At 36.4% G+C, this 10,000-nt stretch overlaps 1 protein-coding gene across 27 annotated transcripts in view; it reads left to right on the top strand.

Annotated features, from left to right (window-relative positions):
- The window catches only part of EBF3 (EBF transcription factor 3), a 191,196-nt gene that overhangs the window by 32,263 nt on the left and 148,933 nt on the right, over positions 1-10,000 (top strand). The gene's annotated exons all lie outside the window — the stretch shown is intronic.

Here is a 10,000-nt window from a genome sequence, read left to right on the forward strand (position 1 = left end):
TCGTGAACTTTGCTATTCAATGGCTGAAAAATTAAACCTGGAAAACCCGATGAGTTAAGCCTAAAGAAATATGCACCACCAGTGGAGAGTAATGCTAATGTTTAAGTAGCTGAAATAGCTGTTTGCTTAGTGGAGAATGTTAGGTATCTGACAGAAGGGACATCTCTCTTATTAGTAATCAAATAGGGCTGACCAGTTGTTGCCATCACTCTGGGATTGTGTCAGGCAATTGAGAACAAGTTCAACACTTTATGGAACTCAAAGTACCAAAAATCAATATATTTGCCTTTTGTTTTAGCTATGGAAATAATACAGCAGTGGATTGTTGCCTTGTGAATGGAATTTATTACGTATTATATAGTGTATATCTGTTTGAAAGTTTAGGAATCTTAGTTGAATAGTTAACAGAAAGTGACTTCCTACCAAGGTTAATTATGACGTGATCTTGGAATATTTTTATCAAGTAAAGTCTTCTGGTTTTCTAGAGCTTTGTAATTTTTAAACATGTTGAACATATAGATGCGAAGTATGATGTACAGGTTAAATGCAAGTGGTACAGCATAGTGTGTGCACAGTCATGCTTAAATATAGATGTTGGACACAGTGATCATTTCCTCAATATTGAGCTTACGTCAATAAATGTACCAGCAAATCGCACTGGCAGTATATGAATACAATGGATTGCATCACAAATAACTTTTATAATTGTTAAGTGAGAAATACTTACTGATATACTTGAACAACTGTCAGTGTGTGTGTGTTATTTGGGAACAGAATCTAAATAGTCAACGACACAATATCATTGCTTTTATACTTCCCTATATCTATCCCAAACATGTTATAATTTGATATTCTAGAAGCATGAGAGGATAAAAAAGCACTTGGGTAATGGGTTTACCATGTTTATTTGAATAAAGAAGATTGAAACTCCATTTACGCTTTGCACAAATGCTTTTGAGATCTTAATTATTGATGAAAAATCTGCTATGCTTCTAAATTTGAAGATATGGCAATTTTATAGGAATTTTAATCACCTCCTACATTAAGAAATGTAAAGGTAAGGCCTGTTTTTGCATAATGTAAAAAATGTATATTTTAGCCTTCTTAAAAGAGTTGTCATTTATAATGACAACCTTCTATTAGCACTTCGTTGCATACTCTGCTGCACTAGGAATTGTTGTTATTGCACTCTCAGTACTTTGACGTGCATTTTAAAAAGTGCTGCATTTAATGCTTACATAAAAATTACTTCAGCTATGTTATAAGAGGAAAATATATTTTGATAGAAGGAATCATAAGATTGGTATAGTCATTGGGGAGTATCAAATTGCATTTCGGATTTCTAATAATAATTTGTTTTGGATTGACGCATGTGTTCCTAGTTTATCACTTAAATTTGCTGATGGCAGAGCAGAATTTCTAGGCTGTATATCCTCTTCAGCATCACAGAATAAAATAGTCTAGTTAAATTTGTGGGTCAGTTTACAGCTTCTCACATGAAGTGTTAGCACTTGGCTTAAAAATTAGATACCATATACTTTACTAGATCTTTTTGGCATTTGGATACATATACCAGGTTTTGACCAGGAACATTTGAACTCTTGAGGATATCAACCCGTATTTCAAATGGGTATTGTGATATTTGGCTATGCATTTGTTCTGGGGGGAAAGAAAGACTATTTTTGATAACTTAGAATTTATTTTGCAATGGAATCAATGAAATTGTGAAATGGCTGTATGATATAGAGATGATCAATTAGGCACCATTACAAATTTTCAAATAAAATAATGATTTTGCATAGCAGCAAGTTAAAATAGTTTCAACTTTTTTATGTAAGGGTGTAAAATTTCACACAGTACAAACTACTTATTTTATAAGTCTTTTCCCTCATAGGAATGTTTTATATATTTTAGCTAGATTTCCCCACCCTCTTGAACACATTTCTTAAAAAGTAGTTGTAGTTCTGATAATTTATTTTGGACAATGTTTTGTCTATTTTTAAAAATGTCATCCCTGTAATGGATACTGTGCACAAAAGAATACTATAAAGTAATTGTAGCCAAAGGATGCCTAGCAAAAAAAAAAAAAAAAAAAAAGTGTCCATGGGAAATTAGGCTGCCCCAAAGAAAGTCAAATAAAAGAAAAGACCTATATTTTTTATGTAGAACTGCTGAAAAGGATGAGAGTATCATTTTCATAGTGGAATAATGTTTTCTGGGAAAGCACAAAAGCAGATGTTCCTCATTAGGAACACCCATTGTCTACATATCACAACTATGAAGAGATAAATCTATCCTATTTCACCCATACATTCCAATGGCTGTAAATGATTACAGGATGCCGCTATAACTGCTAAACCAAAACCACACTGTGTGCTAAAATAATTCTTTTCTGCCATCATAATATTTTATTGGAAGGTATGGAAATTCCTGGTAAAAGACATCCTTTTGACTTTTCCTTTCCTTGTTTGGCTAGAATATATAACAGTGTCCAACTGTTGAAAACTGAAGAGACTGATTGCGAAAGAACATGGGAAGTCAGGGTTACATTACTATCACAACATTAAGAAGCAACTTGCTGGTAAAACAATGGCAGATCTGCCTGTGCACACGGAATGAGCTTGCAAAGTATTGCTGAGAGCATGCTTGGCATCATTTTTCCAGATGGTACTATCACAGTCGTACTGTTAGTTGGCATCTCTGTGGGTAGTAAATACTCTCCCTCCCCAATAAATCTGGCATTATTCTATAGAGTTTAGAAGACTTATAATTCCTAGTGTGTTCTACTTTTCTGTACAAAAGCCAGACATCTGTTTATCCCATTTTCTTTCATACAGAGTTTGGAATAGCTTTAGTTTTTTGAGGGTGGTGGGGGGAGAAGAAATTTTGTCATATTTAACAGCTGCTACAAACTTCCAACCCTGTGGGCTCTTAAAATACTTTTCAGCTGACCTCAGATTTTATACATAATTGACATTGTTTGCAGAGAAAAAATGCCCCTCTGTAGTTAACCTTTCATAGTCACTATGTAACTTTGTATTGTCTTCATTCCCGTTTCAGTGTGAGGGAAAGCTTAATAGTTTATATATCTTTCAGAAAGCTGATGAAATTATCAAGTTTTGTTTCATGCTTTAGATTTCCAAGAAATAGCTTTATTTTACTTGTAGCTAAAGTTTGTTCCTTCAAAGTAATTGTAGAATGGTAGCTGCAGACTGATTGGAGGTGGTGTGTGTGTGTGGTTTTTTTTTTTAGTCAACAATGTTTCCTTTCACTTCCTGTCACAAAGGTCAAAGAAAGCTGACCTTTGCTGGCAGTCCTAGTCACTGAATTATTCATGTGATTGACTTTTTGTCAGTGCACACAGTTGTGCTCTGGGACATTTTATTCATTTACCTCATTTAAAGAGCCTTTCTGCACCTGTTCAAGTATTAATATCATGTAATTTGGGCCTAATGCCGATTTTGCTGAACACTCATTATATTTTTTATTAGCTATATTTCCAAACGATTATGTATGATTATTACCAAGCCTTACAAACAGCAATGGGTTATTCCCTAGACCTTTACATCTTCTTGTCAGGTTGTTTTCAGAAGCAAGGAGGATAAACATTTGACCAGTCCCAATGTTTTTATTCCTACTCCATATCCAACCAGAGAACTTAAAGCTTTTCCCTTATGGCTTTGTGAAAGCATGATTAAATCCAACTCTGCAGAAGCTGTACAAATGCCAGCATTTATAAGGTCAACGCTTTTGTTAAAAATGCTATGTAAATGAGGATCTGCAAAAAGGGACATTAAATAAAATTAAATTCATTGTCTTCTTTAATGTCATTTACATTTTGGCTAAGCCCTGGCCTGTCAAGGAGGATTTTTAAAATAATTTTAATTACACATCATTTAGGGATCCAAGGTTGTCTATTCAGTAGCATTTGGATAACCTGCAAAGCGTTGTCTGTTTATTAACTTCTTAAATGACAAGTTGTCATTTAATCTGCATAATGCAATGAAAACAGTGCAGTTTATTGTAAAATGTTCATTCTTAGTTTTCTTTAAGGAGTGCATGTAATTACTGCAGAATAGGCCTAGGAATTGTTTTTTCTTTGCGCTTTTAATGTGTCATGTAGTCGAAAGTATATTTCTAAAGTTGTTAGATTTGTGGGAGAAGAGTATTTTATGTTGCTATAGATGATTGACATAGACTACATCATTGTAATCTATCAGAGATGGCTGCGAGTGGAGAGCGTCAGTTTTTACTTCTAGGTGCACTAAGTGCACAGGTGCACATGTCAAGGTGTTCTTTTGGATAGTTTGTAAGCAAATAGATTATCCTAGTATTCTTGAGATAAAGATACATCATATCTATCTATAGCTATAGCCATATCTCCAGGGGAGCTTTACATGATAAGTTGCAATTAACATCCATCTGAAGTCAATGGTGAAATTACCATAGATTTTAATGCATGTGTGTTATGTGAAAACCTTGTTCAATATATGGACTATGAAGTCGCAAAAATGAGCTGCATATGTAAAACTATTTAACTTGGCAATAATGAACTCAGTACTTTAGAAGAAATGTTCCAAGTCATTATGCTGCAAATTTTCTTTCTTTGTTGAAATCAGAGCTGCACAACGTAATGCCTGAAGTAGGTCTGCTCCATCACTCCTTAGACTGCTGGGAAAGCCTTGTGTTCTGTTGTGCCAAAGTCAGCAAGGAGGCCTAGAGATAAGGCATTGGAGGTGGGTGGAAGCAAGGGGGTGAAGAAGACAGGAGAAAGAGGTATAACTGAGAGAAAGGGGTGTGAAAATATCTGTGGTGTGGGAAATGTAGAAAAAGAGGGTAGCAGATCTGTATTTAAACAGAGAGAAGAGAGAGCATTACAGAAAGCAGAAAAAAAGAATAAGAGCAACACCTGAGGGGTGAGAAACTGCTGGGTACATCAGATATGGAGGTGCAGAGTTACCTGTGGGGTGGGGAAATTTAAAGGGTGGTAAGTGACAGATGTGGACTTTTAGAGTTCCATGTGGTGTGAAAACAGAAAAGGGGTGGTTATAGACATAGGCGAATGCTATGGGAAGGAGAAAAGTTGGGGTACCTGAGAAATAGAAGATTGGTTGTTGGGCAAACAGAAAAAGGGGGATAGGAAGGACATGTCTTGGTGGTATTATGGAGCCCATTATGCAGTGCAAGTGGGGGGGGGGGGAGAGAGAGAAAATGCTCCATAGTGCGAAAAGAGAATGAGGAAAGATTATCAGAAAGTGTTCCAAGAGATTACAGTTCAACAGTATTCAGTCATGATCTGTAATAGTAACTACTTCTTAAAACCACAGTTAATTAAGGCTGCAATCCTATATTCACTTGCCTGGAAGTAAGCCTCATCGTAGCCATTGAGTCTTAGTTCTGAGTAAACATGCATAGGATTGCTGTGCTGTAAATTACCTATTATAGTTGTCTAAGGATGCACTCATATGCATTATTTGAAATAGTTCTTAAATTACTACTTAATGTGTTAGACATGGGGTTTTGCACGTAGTTCTCTCATTCTACCGTACTTTTTTTTTCCAATGGAGCAAAATATGTTTGTATTGCATTCAGTAGAAGTAGTTTGCAAAAGAATAATAAAGTAGTGTGTTTGTGTGAGAAAGGAAAAATGGGGGAAGGGATTCAAGCAAAGCTGTCAAAAACTATTTTACAAGAAGTATCCTGATACAAACCATCCACTGCTTCTGTTAGAGCCTTATCAGGTGAAAGGCAAAGATACTGCCAGAGCCTGTAATTTGGTTAGGATGCCTTTGATGAATTGGATTAGGTTATGGAAAAATCTTTTAAGCACAGAGTTCTGGTACACATGCATACAGGAAGTAAATATTATCTATGAATAGAAATGAAAAAAACCAACAACTCGTGAACCAATTATAGGATAAGCTGTTGCAATGAAACATTTCCAGTAACAAAATTATAACATTATTAAGAAAGGGAATCAAAATTAATATCTCTATTATGCATAAAAATCTAAAAAAAATATATTTGGGGAAAGGCTATATTTTGTTTACAATCAACATAGATGCAACAGTGTCCAGTTACTTTTGCAAAGATGGTGAATAATTTATTAGACATGGGAACCCAAGGGGTTAAGTGTGGCACTGGGAGACATGTTTGGAGGAGATGGAAATTCCAAGCTCTAAAGATGGAAATTGTCACTGCAGATGCCAGGAAGTGATTGACAAGCAGGGCTACAGGAAGTGAAAACTCAGGGAGCTTAACCTGTACTTGGCAAAGCTTCCAGAGCTTACACACTAAGAAAATGAAAACCATTCACCTCGGTCAGGCTTCCAGAATACAAGCTCTTCTTGTTTGTTTATCTTAATAGCAAATCTTACAAAAATGTATGTGGTCAAGATCATTTAAAAAAACACCATATATATTGCACTGGAATTATTAATGTTTTGAAAATAAAGAAATGGCCTCAATTTGGAAAAGAACCAAAGGTGGATAATTTTACAGGCATGGAGATTCACATATGTGCTTTGTAAACTGGCTTCTGATAGTTAAAATTTTATGTGAAATTGTTTGCCTTTTTTTGTTAAATCACCTGATTGATTGATTGATTGATTAAATAAATAAATAACTATATAGGGTACCCTATATATGGTTATGGTTCTCATCTTCTGTTAATGAAGTACTACTTATTTCTCTTAGAGAAGAGGAATAAAAATGTTAAATTATAACCATCCTGTATTAAGTGGGAAAGTAGTATGTTTTATACAGTTTGCACACTCTAGTGAGTTGGAGTTTGTGGAAAGCTAACTCAGTCTCACTGAGTATGTATGTGCCGTACATGGGTCTATGTGTGTGCACATATGTGTGCTGCACGCACAAACGCTTGCTGTTGTTAGAAGATAAAATTTACTTTTATACTGCTGGTCTCTCTCTCTCTCTCTCTCTCTCTCTCTCTCTCTCTCTCTCTCTCTCTCACACACACACACACACACACACACACACTTAAAAGAAAACAAAGCATTTACCCCTAAACATTTCACAGCCACCAAAGCAACCAAGAGCCAGTCATCATCTGCTTGTGGTGCTATGAGTATATAAAATAAACGGAATCATCTGACAACAGCAGTAAGGATAGTGTTATGTTCTCCCAATAGTTAGGAAATGAGTTTAACATGTGTGGAAAGGAAGAAGCTTACATTTGTGTTGTTGTAAGACATGTAGCACGGGCCTGGATAGCGGAAGAAGTCGGCTCCAGCTTGTCTATAGTGAAAGACGAAACACGGTTACACATCTGGTGAGAAAGAACAGTTCTTTTGCCGAGACAGCCTTCTCTCTCTCTCTCTCTCTCTCTCTCTCCAGCTTGAAAGAAACTATTTTGATAGAAACAAAACTATGGGGGTTGGGAAAGCCTATTAGCAGCCTTGAACCCACCAGAATATCTCTGGACTTAACGATAAAGGACTTGGAGCACTGTTGGATATGGGAGTCGGTTGAGTTGAGATACCCAGTAAAATCCTTGGTAAATGCATAACCAGGCAATATTGTCACTCCATGACCGCTTCTGTAGAGCGTTAAAAGGACATTCAGGCAGTAATTAATCTATACGTTAGTGAAATTGTTGCAAAAGAGGCTTTCAGTGTTAGAATCATGGGAACCTGGTGTAGATTGATTTAACCACATATGCAGAATATAGATAAATGCATCAGCGAGATGCATTCACCCTACTTTTGCCTTGGGAACTTATCCCTGTTCAAATGTTAAGTTCAATTAGATGAAGTTCATGAAGTTCTTGCATATTAACACACCTTCTTAACCCTCCCCCCTCACTTAATCCAAGTCATACTCTGATAGGTAGCCAAGCTATTGTTATAGCACGGTAAATAGGTTGATTGCCTTTTGTTTTAGATAGCCACCAATAAAACTGAATCGGCCTTGATATTGGCAAATTGTCAGGAATGCCCGCAATCCAAACTGGATTGTTATTTCCATTAGAAATTAACATAGATGTTTTGAGATTTATGAAATTCATTGAAAGAAGAAGAAGAAGAATCCCATCCAATTCAAATATTTGATTATTTCATTGCTGCATTTTTGTCGAAGTTCTATGATTGTTAGGCACCTCAAGAATGCATTGGATGGGAAGACATGATACAAATGTATTAGATGGTATTTGTATTATGACAGTCTCCCAATTTCCCTCCCCATGGTCATGAACTTGTGATCTAAAAGAGGGCACATGGAGACAACGGCGATCATTTTCATGATTTCGGAAGCTGAAAAATTGTAGCTAAGATCATGGAAAGTGTTGCAGATTTATTGTCAGACTAGAATCAAAACTTAGTGATGCTTAGAGCAGAGCCATTGGAATCAATGAGACTTCAATTATACATGACTAACATAAGTCCCACTGATTTCAGTAGGTCTACTCCAAACATGGCTATACCTGGATCCAACCCAGAAACTCGCTGCAGCATATATCAATATTGACTCTGAATTCTCATTTTGAATGTGCTGCGAGTTTTTCCAATATAATGGTTGTAGGATTGAAATGCAAGTGCAAAGCTGTAAATTTCTTGAAAATCAACTCCTTAAAAGGGGGCATTTTCAAAATAAAATTTGATGTGAGAGAAAACTGAAAGTTCACATGACAGGGAAAAGCCCAAGCTTTAGTATTTTTTCATTTTGTTAAATAACTTTAACATCCGATTCCTTATCAGCTATCTGAAGTGGTAGAGTCCAGCAAGAGCTATCCCTTATGATTTGCTTGATAGTGTAATTGGGCTTTCAGGATATGCACACAGTGAATTATTTTTTTAAGGTATCCTGCAGCATGCGATCCTTCTGCAAGATCTGAACTATACTGCATCTCTAAGGCTGAGGATCCAAACTGCGGAGATACATTACAGCTGGTGTGAATATAATTTTTAAGAGAGCTGAAAGTGATATGTTAGAGGTATCAATTCATGAGTCCCCCCCCCCCCTGATTTCTTTTGTTCTACCAATACCTCTGGTCAAACAGGCTTTGCAGTTTATTTAAGTGGACAATAGTTTTTCTGGAGCATTGAAGGTGATATGAGAAATGAGCTGCGTTCTGCAGTGTTATCCCACAACTAACTCCAGCACACTGAAGAAACTTATCATCCATCTCCTGCTTGAGGTGCTGTAATCTGCATACTTTCTGCAGCAATGTTGTTTTGGTTTGCTTCGTTCCACTCTATTCCTATTCCTTGTTTAGAAAGTAGTTTAGAAAGTATCCCGCAGCCATTCCTTTGCTATCCTGCCACATCAGGGTGTCAGGAAGGTAGTTGCAGATGTGGCCTAACATGATAGGTTTTTCCACATCTGTCTGGCTTTAGAGAAAAGAGGTGCCATTCACTTTGAAACTACACGACAAACTATATCATGTGTTAACTGTTAAACTGGGGCAAACAGCAGTTACATACTGATGACTGCTTAGCTCAAAATCATTTGACGGCATAGCAAATATACCAGATTGTAGCTTATAACTGCATTTGTTATTCATCACATTTTGTTTTAAATTACACTGTCCCTTTATACATAGATTTTGGCAGCAGTCCAAAGTGCTACTTTAGTTATACCTAAGCTTGTGCATGGCCAGTAGAATGTTTGACTTCACTCCCCACTTTGTACAGTAGACACCACATATCACTCAGTTTTTGAAAGTCGCTTCATTTTCGAAAGTGTTTTTCTGTGTGGGATGGGATGAGGTTGGGGTGGCTAAATGAGAAGCTGAAATCCAAAGTCCTTCTGGGTGCACTGAATTAGTTTCATGGTCCTGGCGCATTGGAATCCTAGCTATTGTTTTATATGCATGTTTGTGTGTGTAGAAGTCAGAGGTTTAGCCTTTAAGCATCTCAGTTTATTTCCACAAGTTATCCTTCAATTTTCTGAGTAGAAAATTGGATTTTCTGTTTTACAGTGTAAAGCAAAATGGATAAACAATCAGTGAGAAAATAGAACAAGCTATAGCTGGATATGAAAT

The sequence above is a fragment of the Podarcis liolepis genome (assembly GCF_965112155.1).
Source record: "Podarcis liolepis genome assembly, chromosome: 5".
Classification (NCBI taxonomy): Eukaryota; Metazoa; Chordata; class Lepidosauria; order Squamata; family Lacertidae; genus Podarcis; species Podarcis liolepis.